Below are 23,827 nucleotides of genomic sequence, written 5' to 3' on the forward strand. Positions count from 1 at the left end.
ACAATTTTATGCATGATGATAATAAAATTATATTTAACATATAAGCATGTATGTCACATAATCAATTAGCAATTAAAATCAGTTAATTACTCATTTTTCATTATTTCCTAGATTTGCATGCAGTTGGATTACGTCGTCTTAATTTTGGACCTTAAGGCGTGCCTTTGCATTTATTAGGCACGAAAAATGAGTTGAGATGCAACGAACGTCAACGTATGGAGGACCTTGCTGATTTTTCCCTTAAAAAACCATGGCTTCCTCTCAATATTCACGTGTGGTGTGTGCTTGAATGCTGAAGGAAGAGTCTTAGTATGATTTAGGGTGAGAGAGCATGTAGTTATGGGGTTTGGGAAGGGTTTTAGGGCCTTTTATTTTCATTAAAATATATAGTATAAGCTTAGGCCCATTAACAAGTATAATAGGCCCATTAAGACTATTAGTTAATATTTAAAAAATTTTGTTTAGGAAAGTTTGTGAAAATATTAGCCGAGTTCTCAAAAAGTCCATATTTTTATCGAAAATCGATTGCCGATTTAAAATATGACTCGGCATATAAAAACACCTCAAAACACCTTATTTTCGAAAATGTCATTTTAAATACACCACACATTAAACGATTAAAAAAAATTATTTAATAAAAATATTTCCCTTATAGGGTTCTCAGTCTTTGTTGCTCGACCGCATCTCGAATAATCATTAAAACACAGTTTTATGGATTTATGTAGAAAGATACATTTTAAACATGCACAACCTATTAAATTTATGCAATTAAAACCATTTAATTAGTCATTTTCTATTTTCCTTAGATTTGCATGCAGTTGGATTACGTTATCGTATTTTTGGACCTTACATATATGATGAAAGGAAAAAGTATATGATGAAAGGAAAATGTTTAAAGTCTACGTTCATAAAAAGCTATTTTATTAAAAGTATCTTTCACTGTTACATATATATTACTTGTTATCATAGTTAAGGTTTGCTGACTCAATAGATTCACTAGGTTTGATAAATGCTAGTTTTAGGTTTGATTTGACGATTTACGAATTGTGTTTTTGGGGTTTTCAAATATATGATTGGTTGGTTTATTTTTAAATGATACAAAATATTTATATATATGTGTATGTGTTCGACCAAAAGCTTTAGAAAGAAAAAAATTTCTAGAACATTTTAAAGAAAAACAAACAGTAGACGTTTCAAAAATGGAAAGAAAAAATACTCGTGGCAGAAAATGGGAGTAAAACAGAAAAAAATTGTGAATTAAAAGAAGAAATATATGGTGTGGATACGGTGAAGATGAGAAAAGAAAGAGGCTGAAGATGAATAAATTCAATTCAAGCTGGAATATGAAAAATGGAGGAGTTGTTAAAAAAATTAAAAATTAGTTGTTTGTTTGTCTTATCTTTCATTTTCTTACCTTTATTAAAGCCGTGAGCCATAGCCTAACAATATAAGATTACAAGACCTACTAATCGAGTAACGTATATCTAATATACTAGTGGAGAAGAATCGTTAAAGTTAAGCCTATGAGCACTTCAAAAGCACTCTCAACGAGTATGAAATTTGACCATTTATACATACGCATCTCATGACATCACGTTACACTTTGGTATGATTCTCCTTAAGATCTTTTGAACCAAATGTTTTACCAAAAGTCCTGGTGATATGTGTGCACATATAATTATTTCCTTGGATGATGTTTAAAACTTGAGTTAAGCATTCTATATTTCTATGAGGTAAAATAGAAGCTTAAACCTATCGCTATGTTGGGTTGGGTAGATGAGATTGGTGATCCCCACACACACGTGAACTGTTAAGTAATGTGTGCATGCATCGAATATGAAAACCTTAGACATGTGATATTTGAGGCTATAGGATTACACTCTTCCACCGCTTGCATTTTATTAAATTCCTAGAACAACATTGAATGTATTTTTTACAATTTGCTCGAGACTAACAAACTTTAAGTTTGGGTATATTTGACAAGTGCAGGTTTTGCACTTAAATTACCCATGGAATCGGCATGGAAGTGTTCGGTGATCGAGTAGATTTATGTGTTTTTGGCTATTGTTTATTTCACTGCATGAATCAAGTATTGGTGCATAACTTGTGACCAACGAGGAATAAGCTAAAATTTGAAATGTAAGAATGAACGGTCAAAAAAAAAAGAAGAGCCGCAATCACAAAAAAAATCCAGAGAATGGGAAAGAGAGCGAGAACGAAGACGAAGAGCGCATCTACAGGGACGGAGTCGCAATTCAGATTTGATTCTTCTTCTCTTCTTCTTACTTAATTTTAGTCTATTAGTGATGTTGGAAAATATGAATTTGTTTCATCATTTTTCCGTTATGAAATAATTTCTTTAATCTAGAGGACGGTGTAACTTGGTTGAATCTTTATTTATGAATAGTTGAGTTATATATGCAAATTTTTTCTTGTTTATTTATATTTTTTGGATTTTATTGCATCCAGTTACTTCATCAATAATTAAATCATCATATTTATTTGGTATCTATCACTCGAGAGAGGGGCTATTGAATAGGACCATTGGAAAGTATATCGTTGGTGTTTATAAGGTTCGGAAGGCCGATAACTCCAACGAATCCATTAAAAGAATTATTGTGCAATTGAAATTATTCATTGTTTAATTTTTACAAGGATATTGAAATCGACTTTAGATAATTGATCTCAACGCACCAATTGGGAAAGGGAGTAGAAATAGACGAGAATTCTTGGGTAGTAAACGCGTTGAATTTATAAATATTGATGTCAATTATAATTTAATATAGTGAATAACAAGTGAAATCGTACATCTAAATTCTTACTCTCGCTGATTTTAAAATGATTGCGCGATTTCCTTAATTTTTGTTCATAACTAAAAACAAACAGTCTAGTGAATTTTCTAACTAAAGTCTGATTAATTTAATTGTGATACTTAATTTATAATTAAATTTCACTCTCTGTGGGATCGACATCCGTGCTCTAACGAGTACTAAAACTTGACATCGTACACTTGCGGGTAGCAAATACATCAACATTCACCACAAGATTGAGCTACATCCACCCTAAACCCCTCAAGGAGATCACATCTTTATTAATTATAAAGAAGACAAGAGAATTGATGAAACATCCTCGAATTTTTTTAAATAAATCATAAACTTGAAAAGTACAAATTTAAAATAACTTAACATTTCCATAAATCATAATAACTTAACATTTGAAATCTCAAGTGCATAAAAATCTCTAAACCGTCAACTAACCAAAAATCATACGTCGATCTTTAAAAAGATCAACTAACAATAAAATAAAGCACAAAATGTCTCTAATAAAATCATTAAAAATAACCTTTTAAATCTTTTATCTAACAAGCTAATGTGGAAAATAAATGTCCCTCAAAAGTGTACAGCCGCACTCGATCCAATCAGACGTCAGCGCCTCCCTCGTTGACATCAACTCCTGCAACATCAAACCTAGTGAGTCTAATGATTCAGCACGTTCTAGACATGAGTAACAAGTAATACATATAGAAGCACATGCATTAAAAATCATACTTTAATTTAAAATAGCTTTTAAGCATAAATAAATCGTAAATCGTAAAATCATTTAATCGTAAAGATTTCAATCATTTATCATTTTGGGTGAAGTTTGATCCTTGAAAATGACTAGCATTTTATCCTTTGGTCGACTGATCAGTTTTCAGCTCCACATGACCCATGGGGACTGGCACCGCCATGAAAATACGATCGTCGGGCTCCCTCTCGAGCCTTTTCCCGTAAACGGGCCCCCTTTGGAGTCTTTTTCCTCACGACATTCCAATAAAATTGTAAGTTTCGTGTTCCTTCTTAAAATGGATCTCACACATATCCTCTCTCCTTTGTCACAGTAAATTCATATCCCTCAAAATATTTTCCTTTCTTTTTAAAGTATAAAATATCATGACTTTCAAAAATAGCATTTTTCACTGTAAAAATTGCACAATTTTACCATAAATCATAAAATATCAAATTTTCATAAAAATCATCATTTTATATCATTTAACATGTGTTATAACCATTCGGGATGCTGCCAACCTTTTTCGTATCACCTAAGTATAAAATGATCGTTTTGCCCCTATACGTAATATTTCCCGATTTTGATATTTTCTTACTTTTATTGACATAGGCTTATCTCAAATAATTATTTAAGCTTAAATCTAATTTTTTAATAATTTTATTTAGCTTAAATTCATGGATTTCAATTTAATTTCCTATTTAATTATTCGTTAGGCGTTTAATTCCCGAAATAATTCAAACCTTATTATTTTTTTCCCAAATTTTAATTATAGACTTTTTATTACCTAAAATACCCTTTTGAGTCGTGAGCCACTCCCGTGGACCCATAGTTCACACCATTACTATAAAACTTGATTTTCGAACCCAAGCCAAAACCCCTCGAGCCAACTGTCACTTTTATCGAACCATGCTCAAGCCACCTCAAGCCGAACCCGGTTCAGACCTCTCATGGACTTTCCTGACCGTCCTGGACTCATCTAACCAACCCATAAATAACGCAACCCCCCAGGCGTAAGCCATGAACCCCACAGCCCCTCTTCTTAGATTTTTCGGAGTCCTAGTCGAGCTAGGACTTTCCTAGTTTATCAACCACCGACCACACCTAACCCTCACCGACCCTGGACCATGCTCAAACCCAACTAAACCCATCCCAAGCCCCTGAACCACCACTGCAGCCACTGCAACAGAGACAGCCGCGCGAGTTTCTTCTTCATGTTTTTACTCGAGCCGCCGTCGAGCCACCCTGCACCAGCCCATGACCCGAACTCTGACCATCCTCTCTAGGCCCTACTAGATCAACCCTGAACCGCCCATCCCCAGCCGTGAGTCCCTGCACCCGTGTGCAGCACCATCTTGTGCGCTCGAGGAGTCCTCACCTCACGGGACTCCTCCTAGGCTGCGACCAAGGAGTCCTAGCCATCCTAGAACTCTTCCATGCACCTAACCACGTCCAGCCCAACCCCTAGCTCAGCCCTAACCGAACCATGCATGGAGCCAAGCTACTAGCCGAGCCACTTTCCCAAATATATTGCTAGGAAACCCTAGGACTCACCTCCCTTGCGTTCCCCTAGATTTCCAGCATGTATTCATACCTTATCGACTCTTTTCCCGTCCCCAAAACATCTCCTAATGGAATAAATCTATTTTAACATACATAATCTATATAATACAAAATAATAGAAAGTATATAATTATAATTGTCCTTAGGAATCATAGCGTTTTTCATACAAGCATAAGATCGTCATATATTTGAAAGTAATTATTCTATCGTAAAAATAATCGAACACAAGTATTTTTCATGCAAAAATACCTAAATCATGCATATAATAGTTTGAATGATGTGTCAAATGGTTTAGAAAATGTGCCTTTGCGTTTAAAATGCTCGAATACGCTATCGTCGGCGAGGGACACGAGAAGTGGCGGACGGGCGACGAAGAACCCTAGATTTTATTACCTTGCAAATTTCAAATTGTGTATGTGTGTGGATGTGTAATTTCAGCTGCTATGTGGTGTCTAGAAGCCTAGGTTTTCAATTTATAACTTTTAATTTGCACGCTAATGGGCTTAGGTTTTGAGCATCCAAGTATAGGAGCAATTGATCATACTCAATTTAGTTAAATTGGGTTCAATAAATAACTCTTATTTAATTGAAATATAAAAGTTTATAAAAATTAGTTTCCAAAAATAATATTTTTTATTTTTTAAAAACTCTTCATTTACCCAAAATCGGCTTCCCGGATAAAATCGAGCTCGTCTCGTAATATAATTTGAACTCTACAATTTTTAGAAAAATTTAACCATTTTCAATCATATTAAGAAGCTTTGAAAATAATTTGTGAAAAATATTTATTCTTGTCTTGGTTTCCCCGTTCTCTTTTCCCCAGCCTATTATCGAATATTCGGATAAAATTCTTTAATTTCATGAAATCGTGTCATATAATCATTTAGTCATGCAATCATATCTTTAATCACATAATATGCATCAAGTAATCATTAAATAAATAAAACAATTAAGCAATTCAAATAATTTTCATGCATGTGGTTTACGTATGTTGTTTTTTCGAACGTTCCAATTGAGAATACAAAGTAGTGCACTCGGAACACTTTGATTTTAACACCCACTTTCTCTCTACTAATGATATTTCTCCAAGGATAAACACTACTTCAGAAATCTCACACTAAATGCTTTATCTCCATCCACACTTGTGATTATAGATGAGATGATTTTGTGTTTTGGTGTGATTTTGAAATGAAGAATGAATGAGTATTTATGTAAGGTATAGGAAATTCGAACTACGTAACCCGACTACATGGAATCTAGGGTTTTTATTTAAAATATATGTTTAATGAATTTATGAGTATTTAATACATGATTATTGCATGGCTAGATGTTTATTTAATTGTTTGTTAAAGTTTCATGCATTAGGGTTTTAGGTTGCATTTCGCACTCGAACGAGTAACAAAGATCGGGGATAGTCAGAAAATTGTTTTTATTAAATAATTAAAATTAATTATTTAATATATGGTGTATTTAAGTATGATTTTTGAAAATGGGCCATTGTTGGGTATTTTTACTCGTAGGGTCATATTTTTAACAAGTATGTAAAATTTAACGATTCGGAGGACTTTTTGAGAGTTCGAGCAATATTTTCAAAAACGTACCTAAACGAAATTTTTTTCGGGAGTGTTATTGTGCTTGATGGGTTTATTTTAGTAGTTAGTGTGCCCCAAACTATTCCATTTAGTTTTAATTAATGCCCATTTATGCATGAATTTCCTACTTAAACTCTACCTAATCAAACCCTGAACCTACCCTAATCCCTCGGCCGCCCACCCCATAGCAGCAGCCCCATTTTTTAAGTCCTTCAGAAGCAAGTCTCGATTTTTCTCTCTAGATTTCAATAAATCGTCCCCTGCCTCTCCTGTGCGCGTTCTACGCAAGAAACTTCGAGTTTCCAAGCACGCAAACGTTAAGGCACACCATGTATCTTTTCTTTTTTCTCATCATTCATGTCATATATATGCTGATGGGTGTGCAGTGTATGAAGAATGCATATACCTTGCATGTTAAATCATGTTGCTTTGGTATTTCATGAAATACACGTGTCTTTTCATATATCTCATGTTTTTTTGTTGTCCTTGTGTAAAGGGGCTTCCGAATAGGGTTTCTAGGGAGCTGATATTGTTGAGAATGATGAGGATTAAGTGCTGGAGTCAAGGCTTGGTTGGTTAGGTGAGGATCGATCAGCTTGTGTCGAGAAACCTAGTGGCTATATGACTAGATCGATGGATTGTGGTGCGCCGGCTATGCAAGGGCCGTTACTAGAATTTGACTAGACCCTGGTGGGTTTGAGTCGTGGTTTAAGAGGGTTCAAATGCTGCTGGATGGAGTCTTGAGACCGATCGGGCGAGAGGTGTAAGGGTTGGTCTCGGTTGGGGCGTGTTTGGGGGCCAGCGAGTGTTTGCATCTTGCAACATGCATGGGGCTTTGAGATGGAATTGGTCAGTCCAGGAGGGTCCAAGGGTGGTCTAGGAAGGGTTGGATCGGGGATGGCCCTTTTCGGTTTGGGCTAGAGTCGAGAAATCGAGGCTAGGGTAAAGCTAGGGTTTCGTTGTAGGTGCGGTGGAAATTTCAAGCAACTTCCAGGCGTGGTTCGTAGGTCCTAAGGGGTCTGGATTGAGTGGTTTAGGGCTTGGTTGTGTAGGGTCAAGTCACAGTTTAAGTTGGAAGAAATTTGGTTAAGTTTCGGGTTGATTCGGGTTAAAACCGAGACCCGGTTCAAGTTTTAAAACGAATCGTATAAGTTACAGAAAGGGCTCAAGTTTATCTCTAGAAAATTCTTATAAATATGTTCTAAGGTGTTTTAATAATTTGGTTGGCTTCGGATAGAAATATTGAGGTCCACTAGTAAAATGGTCAATTAAAGTTTCTAGGGCAAAATGATCATTTTGCACCAAAGTCAATTTTTTAGCCCTGGCAGCGCCCTAAACATGATTTTACATGTTTTAAATGTTTTTGTTATCATAAATATGAATTTTTTATGGAATTATGAAAAATACGTTGTATGCTTGATTTTAAGAAAAATTACGTCTATGCATGATTTTGATAAGTGAAAAATATGATGACATGTTTTGAAGGATGAAACCTGGTTGTGACTAATATGTATATGTATACGATGACATCTAAGGTTAAGTCTCAGTAGATGGATAATATTGTCACTGATGTCGCTGCCGCCGGGTACCATGGTTATATGTAGATGGATCCATCGAATACAGCTAATACGAAAGTCATAACGAATGAACTGAATTCAATTAAAGAAAATGAACACGTATATAATGATATTTTGAGACATGTTTTGACATGTCATGCCTTATTACGTTTATGCTTTTAAGATCATGAAATATATGTTGATTACAGTACTTTTCACTGTTGCATGTTATGTATATGTACTTGTTATAACGACACATGTGTGTTGAGTCTTTAGACTTATTAGGTGTGAATGATGAAGGTGAGCATAGTGATCCAGAGATTGGAGGTGCCGAAGACTGAGTAGGCAGAGTTGGTAGTGTGCACGCAAACCTGAGGACCGTATTTTCCGCACATGTTTATGAGATGGAGTGATTTTGGATATTTTCATACTATGTCATTTTATTATATTGATATTTGACAGGATTTTTGCACGTTTCATACTTGTTTTATTTTTGAAAACGTACGCCGCTGGTTGATGAATTGTCTATTTTTAAACTACAGTATTTTTACCTAGTAGTTGATTAATTTTATTTTAAAATGTTAAATTTTCAGATACTACTGCATGCATGCATAAAGATATAATTTTCGAAAATGAGCTTACAAAAAAATTTTTAGTAGTATTTTGAGTAGTAAACGTTTCAATTTAGAGAAGAAACAAAAATAAAATATCACTGCTTACATAATTAAACTAACTATTTTTTTACTAACACAAAACATGTGTTAATTATTTGTCAAAAATGATGTGCATTGAATTCAAAGTTGTTGGCTTGATTTATTTAGCACAAGTTTCGACAATTGTTTAGATTAACAAAAAAAATAAATTCCCTAACTAAGAAAATGTAGAAATTGATTAATAATTTTAAATGATAGGCCGAGGAACTTAGGCTTGCGGTGGAGATGAGAACCAAGATTGTCACGATCGCGACGACTTGATGTGTGAGTACGGTAAACCCATACTAATAGATATACATAGTAACATATACAAATTAATTTGTATCTACCTTCAATTGTGTATCCAAATCATAGCTTTTCACTTTAACGAAAGGCAAATGCAAATGCAAATGCAAATGCGATTGTGAAAATCTTCGGCGTCCTGTAATAACTTATTTGGTATGACTTGATTACATCAATATAATATTTTATTTTTGAACCTTAAAAAATACACTGGGATTTCTTTGACTGTTGGGAAGAGAGGACAATACCCCGCCCACTGTGTTTTCCCTACCCACTTGGCCACGTTTCATCTTCAAAAACTGAGAATATACTCACAACCAATCATCGCTCAACTTCTTTTTATTTTCCTCTGATCCTTATTCCTTCCTCTGATTTCGAAGTTCCTTCCTTCTTTTGCACTAGATTATTATTCGTAGATGTTAAATTTGTCGCGAACATCAATGTTTAACTCTTCTTCGTTTCTGTTCCTTCTTTATGTTATCTTTGGTCCATTGCAAATGCGATTATTCGTTATATGATATTTTGTTTACTATTTGTTGAGTTTTATTTTGTTTATCAACTTTTTTCTTGAAATTGCATGCTAAAGTTTAATATCCATTCGCACACCATCCACTCGATATAATCTTTTTTATTTCTCTTATTTTCCCTAATTTTCATAGTTATCTCGGTTGATAAAAAATAAAATTAAAAGAAAAATAAAAGACACATGCATTTTAATGTGGTTCGATCCAACCAAGCTTCATTCACGGGGACATATGCTTAGATATCAAGCAAATCAACTAAATCAAATATGTTATACTCATACAATGACATATTCGAATAAAAGACTTTCTCTTTTCTAATTACACCTCTATAAAGTACACATTTCGTATAATTCACTTGGCGATCACCACTCATCTTCAATATCCGCAAACTCAAACTCAATTCGATAACATGCAGATTGTTCTCTCACCAATAAATGAACATTTGTGCACCACCAGCAATATAAAAGCTCTCAAAACAGAATAATAAAGTGACGTTGTTTGAATCTTATCGTAACAGTTTTTGTGACACAGAATACAACAAGGAATGAACAATTTCGTTTTAGCTTGTTAATTTTGCACCAACCAATCTGACAAACTTACAACATAAAAAATGCTATATGCAAGAAATGTCGCGCTCTCCCGAAAACTCTTCTTCTCCTAAAGATGTATGTATGAATATAGTGCATAAAAGTAACAACCGAAAAATCAACTTTGAAAGATTTGACATTAAAATCTCATTGGCCTCCCTCGACTACCACCCATGACCACTCTCGACAATCTTCAATATGAATACGGACTTTAATATATCGAGAACTCCATTGTATTCGAGATAGACAAGCACTTTCAAAATCTTTCGCATTTTCTTGTCATATCATTCAAGATAATATCTTTTCATCTCCAAAATATCTTGAACATTCACAAGATATATTTTACACTATTTTCTTCAATTATGTATTTATCTCCACAATCATCAAATCAATATTTTCTTGAGAAAATATTCTAAAAAACTAAGACAATTAAAAAAATAGCATTTAACAATATCCTCATTTGACTTATTTTCGAAGAATCATAAAACAATATTCAAGAAAATTTACCAAAATATAGTTCTCTCTCTTGACAAAAATCAAACAATGTTCAGAAATCAAAGCGACGGGCTTTCAAAAAATTTCTCCCCCTATCTTTGAGATGATATTGTAACGCCCTTACCCGAGCCACTACTAAACAACTTAATAACAACAATTAAACAGCAGAAACCAAATAATTTAATCATCTTACAACCCAAATGGAAACAGAACAATAACAGCAGTCTTAAACATTAATACAACCATATCGAAAATATAATACTGCACGAGAATGCGATAAACCAAATAAAACCTCCATTGGATCACCACCGAAAACCCAACTGCTCTAGCCACTGTCCTGGCTGTCCGAACCGTTCAACTTAAGACATATCCCGTGGAATGGGGTGCCCCAGATGAAACAAGGACGTGAGCGACAATCGCCCAATACGAGAATGTACGAGTATACAAAATGATACGGTGTATGCGAAATGCAATATGCTCGGATATGAATGATCAAGTCAAGAATCTCATGGTGAGTCTAGAGGCGCCTGAGTGTGTAGTCTCTGATCTGCCCCAGACATGTTTTGTCTCCCACGCTCATCATGAAAACGTGGAACTACAATGTTGAAGCCATCAAAGCCCGTGGGTCCCGACGAACACTGTAGCTCTCGATGCTCCACCGTCCACAGTACAGAATAGGGATGAGTAGTCCCCACAAACGAGTTACATCTGAAAAGATATCAGGCTCAACATGTTATGTCATTCATAATATGCCAAAGCAGTAAAACATATATCATGTAACAGATAAAATATGCAGCATATAAGTGTGTATACTGTGCTTGGATATCTCAGTCAGTACATCATGTACCTCACTACAACAATTTGACAGAAAGCTCTGAACCTATAAAATACCAACATAATGAAATCACTATCAAACCAGATCTTGAATTACCAAACATGCTTCAAAGTTCTTTCTAATGATCCTTAAAACTCTATTTAAGGCTTTAGGATTATACATGTGTCCGTCATCAGCTCGCTGATGATGTTTCGATCCCAATTCACCGACACCTCCTCGAGTCGACACTAGCTCCGAAACTTCTCGACACCAAAGTTCCCTAAAAACTGGCTAGAAAACCTAATGTCACGCCTCGAGACCGAGGCGTCGGTGACATCCGTCATTGTTAATCAAATAACAATAAGCCTCGTAGAAAATAGCCAAATATCAGTCTATTTCATAAAATTCCATTGTCTTTACATGAAAGAAAAAATACAGAGGTTGCGTAAGCAAAAGCTTCAATCATTTACGAAGAAAGACAAAGCAACACTAATGGGCTTGAACATCCAGAACTTCAATTCCTTCCGTCTAATTCTTTACCAGCCTCAGAACTGCTCCTGGTCCTTTTTGTTCTACTTGTTCTTCACTCTCATCTGGAGAGGGACGTAAGGGGTGTGAGCGTTTTCAAAAACACTCAGCAAATGGGGCCGATCAAATACCAGTAAACATTTAATACATAATACTTTTAAAACCTTCTTCTTTTTACGTATCATGGTATATCTGAAAAGGGATCGATAAAGGTGTTCAAATACACAACGGAAGTTTCAAAATTTAATTTTAGGGCAAAAACCGAACACCACATGTACTAGTGTGTAGCAAATACAAAAACACAAACTATGACATTTATAGGGTGTTATGAAATTTTACCTATCAATCACAAGGATTGATGTAATGGCTCCAACCAAGTTGTAAACAACTTGGCTCTTCAAGGCAAGACAAATCTACAAGCTCTCCTTGTCCTTCCTTCAAAATCAAGCCCACCACCAACTAGGTAGATCCCCTCATATTTTGCACTAGAAAAATAAGAGGATTTTTCTTTGAGAAGTATATGAATTCCTTAACAATTGAAGAACAAAATGAGAGAAAAATTGAGGAGAAAACTCAAGGTAAAAACCCCCTCAATATTTCGGCCAACATAGAGTGAATGGGGGGGAAGGAAGACTAGTCTTGGTAGTGGGAAAAGCTAAAACACCTTTTAGCATGCCAAGCTTTGGAGATTGAAAAAGTAGTCTCCAACCCTTCACCTCCCATGCATGCAAATCTTATTTGATTTTTAATAATTAAAAATCCATGAACTTAATTTAATTATCTCAAACATATTTGAGACTAATTAAACATTACTTGAATTTACTCAAGTCTACTAGTTAAATAATTATTCCAATTGGACTCTACAAGACCCAATGTTATTTAATTAATTCAACACTTGAATTAATTCAATTATTTAATTATTTTGACTCTACTAGGTCCACTAGTGTTTAATTAATTCAACACTTGAATTAATTTAATTTAGTCCATAATAATGTTTATGAAAATCACAATATTCAAATACATTATTTGTTTGGCCAAGTTTTAATTTAGGAACACATTCATAAATTAAAAAATTACATTTCTCTCATAGAAGTCATACTTCTATTTTTCCTTACGCTTATAAACTCATTTATAAGCCGTTCAACACTTTGAACTATTTTACTTCTCAACGGAATCTAGAAAGCTAGTACGTGTGTGGCCCTCAATGGTTCATTAATACAACTAGCCGTGGGTTCACATCTCCATGTGATTCGGACTAAACATGTCCTTATACGAGCATACCTCAATTGCTCCATTCTTACTTATCAACTCCTTGATAACAAGAACGTCAGAACTCAAGTCTGATAGTACCCAAACAATCATGTTAAACGCCTAGCAGCATCGCTTACATGATTCCCTAGGTATCAAATGATAGTGCCTGCAAGAACCATTCAATTATGGTTAGCGTACAGTACGGTCCCTTCAACTCATATATCCCGACCGATTCGACAATCATTGGTTTATCGAGAGTTGTCAATGAATTGATACTATGTGTCATGTCGTAGTTGCATCGATGGTGTAATCTATGAAACCCCTTTCATAATTACCACCATACTCTGATCAGAGATTTCAACCTACATACACATGAGAACACATAGGATATCCATACCCGAAGGTAAGCGGTGAATCCACGACTAGAATGCATCGACTCCTATATGTTTTGACAGAACACCCAACCTTGCCACCTGATGACTCCATGAGAGTCGGTAAACAAGTCAAAGTGTAATTCTAGCACATAGAGTCTCAATGTTGTCCCGGGTCATAAGGGCTAATGGTGTACAACCATAAACTAGGACGTTTCCACTCGATAAGTGAAAACCACTAGGAAAGTCCTTTATGGAGGGTTGTTCAGTGCACTCTACCAGGAGCACCTATCTGCATGCTCGGACATCACAATGTCCCCTACCAATGAAACATGGTACTCACATCGCAGATACTAGTCTCGAACTCGAGCGGCCTATATCCTTCTTAGCGGCGGCTGAATCGACTAGGAACCGTTTAGAATATACAGTATTCCAAATATGAGTTTCATGATACTCGTCATATGAGCATCTCATATTCTTTCTACTATTTGTATATTCAGGGGCTTTATCTATGCAACTAGCATGGGTATTCAGATAAAGATGTGCCAATAATAATTTCAAATATTACTAAAATAAAAATTGTTTATACATAGAGTTTCATTGTGAACACTCGGCCAACACTTGGCTCGACGGGCACCTACTCGAACAATATCATAGTTGAATGAACAGAAGTCAAACATTTAACAAATCAGAGCTTCAGAGTTGGATGAACATAAATCAGACTTAGAACAAATCAGAACTTTGAATCAGAACATTTCAGAACAGAACTTATCAAAACTTATTAAACAAACAGATTATAATGATCATGGGCTATCCCTGATCTTAAGCTCCTCTCTGGGGCCTTCTCCTGTAAATGGGCTCCTTCTGGGGCCTTTTTCAACATTCGGGCTCCCTTGGGAGCCTTCTCCCATAGACTAGATCCCTCTAGGGCCTTTTCCCTCATAGGATTTCACAATGCTTCATTTTCAGATCCATATTTATATCTTATCATTCAGAGACGGATTGGTTCGAACAGAGCGACACCAAGACAGAACGAAGCGAAAGGAACGAATGAACAACGGACGGAACATAACAGAACTTATCAAACAAACAGATTATAATGATCATGGGCAATCCTTGATCTTGGGCTCCCTCTGGGCCTTCTCCTGTAAATGGGCTTTCTCTTAGGCCTTTTCCCGCATTCAGGCTCTCTCTGGGGCCTTCTCCAATAGACAGGCTCCCTCGGGGGGCTTTTTTCCTCACAGGCTTTCCCGATGCACCATTATCAGATTCAAAAAAATAAATTATCATTCAGAGACAAATAGGTTTGAAGAGAATGACACCAACATAGAACGAAACGGAGAAGCATAAACGAACAAACAGACGGAACGAAGCGATTTGAAGTAACTTAGTAATTTTCGAAATCCACTGTAACGCCCCGAAAATTCGAAGGTCCACGCGAACCACATGCATACGATTTGTTAAATTCTCTTGTATTTTAATTAATTATTTTAATTGCATTAAATTAATTATGTTGTGCATGTTGAAATATTTAAAATTATATTTTCTACATTGTTGCATTAAAATGTATTTTAAAGATTATTCGAGTTGCGATCGAGGAACGGAAACTGAGGGCTGAAAAATAGAAAATGTTTTTATTGGTTAATTGTTTTTAATTATTTAAAATAAGGGTGATGCTTTTTCTTATTTTTGAAAATAAGGGGTTTTGAGGTGAATTTATACGTCGGGACGTAAATTTTATCGGTGTTGGATTTTCAACAAAAATACGAACGTTTTGGCGACCCGGCTAATAAATTCACAAACTTATTTAAGCAAAATTATTTTTAATATTTTAATTAATCACTAATGAGCTTAAATGGGCCTAATTATATGCTTAATGGGCCTAAACCTAATTAGTAATTAATTAACTATAAAATATATTAAAAACCCTTCCTCATACTCAACTCACGCCCCACACTCATTAAAAATTCAGAAAACTCTCCCCCACCCCAACACACGACACATACATCTACAATAATTGAAGGGAAAAACCGAGAGTTTTGCAAGGAAAAGCCTAGCCAAGGTCTTGCCCCGTTCTTCGCAAATCGTCAACGGTTTTTCGTGCGTTTTAAAACGCAAAGGCACGTCATATTCTCCTTTTACTCATCATCACATCATATTATATTTTTATGCATGAAAGTATGGAAAACAAGGGTCACTTTGATTTATTTTCGTTTTTATGGCATGAGTCAATCTTTTGGCTTGTATTCTCCATCCAAAATAATGTTTTGTATGCGTTAAAGGGCTGCAATGATTTAGCTTATGATCACACCTTGTTTTACACGTGTTTAGGAGCCTTAGAACTCAACCAAAAACACCACACGATCATAAACAAAGGCTGGCAACAAGTTGCGGTCTTGAAGAGTTTAGGCTTCGGTTTTTTTCTTAAGGGCTAGGCTTGGGATTGGCTTGGTTCCAGGGCTAGCCAGGGCTGTGGAGGAGTCAAGGGTAGGGTCCTAGCCATGCTAGGATTCGAAATAAGTGGGCTGGGAGGAGTCCTATCCATCAAGGACTCCTACCCGAGAATTGGCAGCAATTGTGCGCAGGTTTCAGAAGTTTGTGCAGGGTTTAGGGGCTCGGCCAGGGGGCTTGGGATGGGCTAGACTAGGTCTTTAGGGTCCTAAGGTGGTGCACAAGGGCTGGGCTAGGGGCTGGTGCGGCTTGGGTGGCTGCTGGCTAGAGCAAAACATGAGGAAGCACAAGGCAGCAAGGTGCACGTGAGGCTGCTTTCTCGCTCAGGATGATTGCTGCTCGCGTCCAGGGCTTGGGTCGGTCTGGGCTTTGTCTGGGCATGGTCTAGGGAAGGTTAGGGTCATGAGGGGTCAAGTGGTTATGGGCTGGAAGTGTCCTAGTTAGGCTAGGAGTCCTAAATATCCTAGGAGAAGCACACACGTACACATGCAGGTTTTTGGGCCAAGTTCCAGGACGTTTTTGGAGTGGGCCAGGGCTGGTTTTCGGGCTGGGCTTGGTCAAGAGGGTCCCTATGTGGGTTGGCTAGGTTTTGGCTCAAAGTGGCTCGAGCGTGGCTCGAGTAAATTAAGAGATGGCTCGACGTGTTCGTCGATGTGTCAAAAACGAAAATTTAAGAAGGAAAAATTGATCCAAGGGTCCATGGGGGTGGCTAACGACTTGGAGAGGTAGAATAAATATTAAAATTTTTATGTTTAAAATTTGGGATCAAAATAACGAGTTTTGATTTATTCGGGATTTAATCGCCGCACGAAACGCTAATTAACGAGTTAATTGAAAAGCCTAGTTTTAAGTTTTATAAAATTATGAAAAATTAAGTTTAAGCTTAAATAATTATTAGAAGTCTAAGTTTTCAATTTGGGAATTTTATATTAAGGTTTGGTTTAATTCGGGATTAAAACGCATTAATACGTAATATTTAAAGATTAATTTAAAAGTCATCGAATTAAGTTAAATAAAATATGAGAAAATTCATGTAAGCTTAAATAATTATTTAGGACATGTTAGAGTAAATGAAATTAAGAAAATTTCAAAAACGGGAAATTTTATGTCCAGGGGTAAAACGGTCATTGTACACCTAGAAATTAGTAAACGTCATGGCAGTGCCCTATTTGCTGTTGAATATGTTAATATGATTATTTCACATGTTAATGAATTTTTATACGTTGATATATGATTTTTAAAATGTTCATGGATGTTTATGATTTTTAATATGTTAAGTTATGATTTTTAAATGTCTATGACTTTTTCTATGATTTAAATTGGACATTTAAAAGATATGTTGCATGCTTGGTTTCAAAATAAATATGATATTATGCATGTTTTTATTAAGTGATGATAACATGTTGAAGGACGTGAAGAGATTGTGACTACTACATGTTGGAAATATCGTGAAGGTTATGGTCCCAGTGGGAGCCCGACGATCGTGTTTCCTTGGATACGGATATGAATACGTGATACGAATACGAATATGTTAATACGTTGGCCAAGGCCCCAGTTGACCGGTGAGAGTGTTGTTGGTGTCCCCGCCGCCCAGTACTGTGTTTTTTTTAGATTGATCCATCGCCCAATACGTTTAAGAATACGAGTCACAATCACGATCTGAATTCAACAAACACGAATATGAACATGAATATGAATATGATGATATGAATATGTTGATATAATATGGATACGAATATGAATATGTTTATGTTTATATGAAAATGTTTATGCATAAGATTATGAAAATGTTTTTATTTAAAGGTTTTATGCATCATGAAAATGTTTACGAAAATATTTATGTTTATGCATCTTCATGCAAACGATATTTTAAGTACAAGTATTTTTCACTGTTATATGTTAACTGTATTACGTATTACTCGTTATCAAGAATATGACGTGTTGAGTCTTTAGACTCACTAGGTGTGATTGATGCAGGTGATATTGATTATGAATATGATAATGGAGGTCTTGATGGTTGACTTGACTGGACTGAAGGTGCACATAACCCGAGGACCGACGCTAGTTTTCCGCACTAGTTATTATTTATGATTTTAAGTAATGTTAAAGATATTTTTACGTCTTTTATTTATGTTATGAGATATTTTTGAGAGGTTATAGTATGAGTTATACTTTTCAAATAATGTTTTTAGGTTTGGTAAACGATTTACGATTTCATGTTTGACTTCTCTCTTTGGATTTTCCAGCACTACTAGGATGTTTATTTTAAAAATGGTGACAAGGTATTTTAAAACGTTTGTATATAAGTATATTTAATTACGAGGGGAAAAAAAAATTTCTAGCACGTTTTAAGAAAACGAATAGCAGACGTTTCAGTTGGTATCAGAGCAAAGGTCCTGTAAAGGGTTGTGCCACCATCAGCGCCAGAAAGATCGGTCATCAAGCCTCAATTTGTAAGTTTACATGCTTTATATGATTTTATGATGTTACCTGCATAAGTACATGGCTTATATGTTCACGTCACATGTTTAATAGCATTATGATGATAAATGTTTTATATGCTCTAGAATTTTTATACGTGATATGATATGAAATAAGAAATTATTTGATTTCAACGCATGTTGGTTTTGTGGTTGAAATTGGACTATGTTGATTTTTGGGTATTAGTATTGACGTTCTACTTTTTGGGCTATAGGTTAATCATGAATATTATGAATGCTTTATGGGACACGTAGATTTTCTAAAAAAATATTTATGATTCATGGTTACTAGTTGAATTAATTTTTTGGAATTAGACATAAGTAATAATGATTCGAAGACTGCGATTATCTTTGGGAATAAGAAAATGTATAGATTGAGATTTTAAGTTTGATGAAAGGTAAGTTTGATTATAGGAATTGATTTTTGGGTAAATAAGTTTAAATTTATCGAAATTATGTTATGGGAAACCCGTAGAAAAGAATTAAGAATGCCAAAAACTTATGGGTTAATCGTAAGATTTTCGAAATTAAGGACCAATTAGGATAATTTTCGAGGAAATTAAGAATTTATTTTGCAATTATTATGGAATTTGGGAACTAGTCTAACCATAAGTGAGAATTGAATGGGTTAATTGATAAGAGTTTTCGATGATTTAGACTTTTAAGAATATTTGAAACCTTGAGATATCTTGGTTATATTGTTATAACGAATGTGGATCATGGGTTTTTAAGGATGAATCGATATTAGGCTTGAAAAATCTAAGAATTTGAAGCTGTGTTTGGGATTTTAAGATATAAAATTGATAAGTTGATGAATATTTTGGGTATAAAATAAGGAAAATAATATATGATAAGTATGGTCATCCAGCTTTTAATATTGGGAATCGTAAGAAAAATTGAAATTTGAGGTTATAATAGTATAGCACTAAGTTATTATGGGTTTTCTTAAGTTGCAAATCGCAAATAAGGATTTAGAAGGAAAATTTAATTGGGATCAAGGAGACGTAAGGATATTCTAGAACTTAAGTTTGATCATGAGTAACGCAGCGGAAGCGTGGATTTTTGGGATACTTGAACTAAGTTTAAACTTTGGGTTGTTAAGGATATGCAAATTTCGAGGACGAAATTCAATTTAAAGGAGAAAGATTGTAACGCCCTGAAAATTCGAAGGCCCACGCGAACCACATGCATACGATTTATTAAATTATCTTGTATTTTAATTAATTATTTTAATTGCATTAAATTAATTATGTTGTGCATGTTGACATATTTAAAATTATATTTTCTACAATGTTGCATTAAAATGTATTTTAAAGATTATTCGAGTTGCGATCGAGGAACGGAGACCGAGGGCTGAAAAATAGAAAATGTTTTTATTGGTTAATTGTTTTTAATTATTTAAAATAAGGGTGATTCTTTTTCTCATTTTTTGAAAATAAGGGGCTTTGAGATGAATTTATACGCCGGGACGTAAATTTTATCGGTGTTGGATTTTCAACAAAAATACGAACGTTTTGGCAACCTCGCTAATAAATTCACAAACTTATTTAAGCAAAATTATTTTTAATATTTTAATTAATCACTAAAGAGCTTAAATGGGCCTAATTATATTCTTAATGGGCCTAAACCTAATTAGTAATTAATTAACTATAAAATATATTAAAAACCCTTCCCCACACTCAACTCACGCCCCACACTCGTTAAAAATTCAGAAAACTCTCCCCCACCCCAACACACGACACACACATCTACAATAATTGAAGGGAAAACCGAGAGTTTTGCAAGGAAAAGCCTAGCCAAGGTCTTGCCCCGTTCTTCGCAAATCGTCAACGGTTTTTCGTGCATTTAAAATGCAAAGGCACGCCATATTCTCCTTTTACTCATCATCACACCATATTATATTTTTATGCATGAAAGTATGGAAAACAAGGGTCACTTTGATTTATTTTCGTTTTTATGGCATGGGTTAATCTTTTGGCTTGTATTCTCCATCAAAAATCATGTTTTGTATGCGTTAAAGGGCTGCCATGATTTAGGTTATGATCACACCTTGTTTTACACGTGTTTAGGAGCCTTAGAACTCAACCAAAAACACCACACGATCATAAACAAAGGCTGGCAGCAAGTTGCGGTCTTGAAGAGTTTAGGCTTCGGTTTTTTTTCTTAAGGGCTAGGCTTGGGATTGGCTTGGTTCTAGGGCTAGCCAGGGCTGTGAGGGAGTCAAGGGTAGGGTCCTAGCCATGCTAGGATTCGAAATAAGTGGGCTGGGAGGAGTCCTATCCATCAAGGACTCCTACCCGAGAATTGGCAGCAATTGTGCGCAGGTTTCAGAAGTTTGTGCAGGGTTTAGGGGCTCGGCCAGGGGGCTTGGGCTGGGCTAGACTAGGTCTTTAGGGTCCTAAGGTGGTGCACAAGGGCTGGGCTAGGGGCTGGTGCGGCTTGGGTGGCTGCTGGCTCGAGCAAAACATGAGGAAGCACAAGACAGCAAGGTGCATGCGAGGCTGCTGTCTCGCTCAGGAAGATTGCTGCTCGCGTCCAGGGCTTGGGTCGGTCTAGGATTGGTCTGGGCGTGGTCTAGGGAAGGTTAGGGTCATGAGGGGTAAAGTGGTTATGGGCTGGAAGTGTCCTAGTTAGGCTAGGAGTCCTAAATATCCTAGGAGAAGCACACACGTACACATGCAGGTTTTTGGGCCAAGTTCCAGGACGTTTTTGGAGCGGGCCAGGGTTGGTTTTCGGGCTGGGCTTGGTCAAGAGGGTCCCTAGGTGGGTTGGCTAGGTTTTGGCTCAAAGTGGCTCGGGCGTGGCTCGAGTAAATTGAGAGATGGCTCGACGTGTTTGTCGATGTGTCAAAAACGAAAATTTAAGAATGAAAAATTGATCCAAGGGTCCATGGGGGTGGCTAACGACCTGGAGGGGTAGAATAAATATTAAAATTTTTATGTTTAAAATTTGGGATCAAAATAACGAGTTTTGGATTTATTCGGGATTTAATCGCCGCACGAAACGCTAATTAACGAGTTAATTGAAAAGCCTAGTTTTAAGCTATATAAAATTATGAAAAATTAAGTTTAAGCTTAAATAATTATTAGAAGTCTAAGTTTTCAATTTGGGAAGCTAAATAAAAATATGAAAAAATTCATGTAAGCTTAAATAATTATTTAGGACATGTTAGAGTCAATGAAATTAAGAAAATTTCAAAAACGGGAAATTTTACGTCCAGGGGTAAAACGGTCATTTTACACCTAGAAATTAGTAAACGTCATGGCAAGTGCCCTATTTGCTGTTGAATATGCCAATATGATTATTTCACATGTTTATGAATTTTTATACGTTGATATATGATTTTTAAAATGTTCATGGATGTTTATGATTTTTAATATGTTAAGTTATGATTTTTTAATGTCTATGATTTTTTTTATGATTTAAATTGGACATTTAAAAGATATGTTGCATGCTTGGTCATGTTTTTATTAAGTGATGATAACATGTTGAAGGAGGTGAAGGGATTGTGACTGCTATATGTTGGAAATATCATGAGGGTTATGGTCCCAATAGGAGCCCGACGATCGTGTTTCCTTGGATACGGATACGAATACCTGATACGAATACAAATATGTTAATACGTTGGCCAAGGCCCAGTTGACCGGTGAGAGTGTTGCTGGTGTCCCCGCCGCCCAGTACTGTAGTTTTTTTTAGATGGATCCATCGCCCAATACGTTTAAGAATACGAGTCACAATCACGATCTGAATTCAACAAACACGAATATGAACATGAATATGAATATGATGATATGAATATATTGATATGAATATGGATACGAATATGAATATGTTTATGTTTATATGAAAATGTTTATGCATAAGATTATGAAAATGTTTTTATTTAAAGGTTTTATGCATCATGAAAATGTTTACGAAAATATTTATGTTTATGCATCTTCATGAAAACGATATTTTAAGTACAAGTATTTTTCACTGTTATATGTTAACTGTATTACGTATTACTCGTTATCAAGAATATGACGTGTTGAGTCTTTAGACTCACTAGGTGTGATTGATGCAGATGATATTGATTATGAATATGATAATGGAGGTCTTGATGGTTGACTTGACTGGACTGAAGGTGCACATAACCCGAGAACCGACGCTAGTTTTCCGCACTAGTTATTATTTATGATTTTAAGTAATGTTAAAGATATTTTTACGTCTTTTATTTATGTTATGAGATATTTTTGAGAGGTTATAGTATGAGTTATACTTTTCAAATAATGTTTTTAGGTTTGGTAAACGATTTACGATTTTATGTTTGACTTCTCTCTTTGGATTTTCCAGCACTAGTAGGTTGTTTTATTTTAAAAATGGTGACAAGGTATTTTAAAACCTTTATATATAAGTATATTTAATTACGAGGGGAAAAAAAATTTCTAGCACGTTTTAAGAAAACGAATAGCAGACGTTTCAGTTGGTATCAGAGCAAAGGTCCTGTAAAGGGTTGTGCCACCATCAGCGCCAGAAAGATCGGTCATCAAGCCTCAATTTATAAGTTTACATGCTTTATATGATTTTATGATGTTACCTGCATAAGTACATGGCTTATATGTTCATGTCACATGTTTAATAGCATTATGATGATAAATGTTTTATATGATCTAGAATTTTTATACGTGATATGATATTAAATAAGAAATTATTTGATTTCAATGCATGTTGGTTTTGTGGTAGAAATTGGACTATGTTGATTTTTGGGTATTAGTATTGACGTTCTACTTTTTGGGCTATAGCTTAATCGTGAATATTATGAATGATTTATGGGACACGTAGATTTTCTAAAAAAATATTTATGATTCATGGTTACTAGTTGAATTAATTTTTTGGAATTAGACATAAGTAATAATGATTCGAAGACTGCGATTATCTTTGGGAATAAGAAAATGTATAAATTGAGATTTTAAGTTTGATGAAAGGTAAGTTTGATTATAGGAATTGATTTTTGGGTAAATAAGTTTAAATTTATCGAAATTATGTTATGGGAAACCCGTAGAAAAGAATTAAGAATGCCAAGAACTTATGAGTT

This window comes from Primulina tabacum, chromosome 8 (genome assembly GCF_025594145.1).
Source record: "Primulina tabacum isolate GXHZ01 chromosome 8, ASM2559414v2, whole genome shotgun sequence".
Taxonomy (NCBI): Eukaryota; Viridiplantae; Streptophyta; class Magnoliopsida; order Lamiales; family Gesneriaceae; genus Primulina; species Primulina tabacum.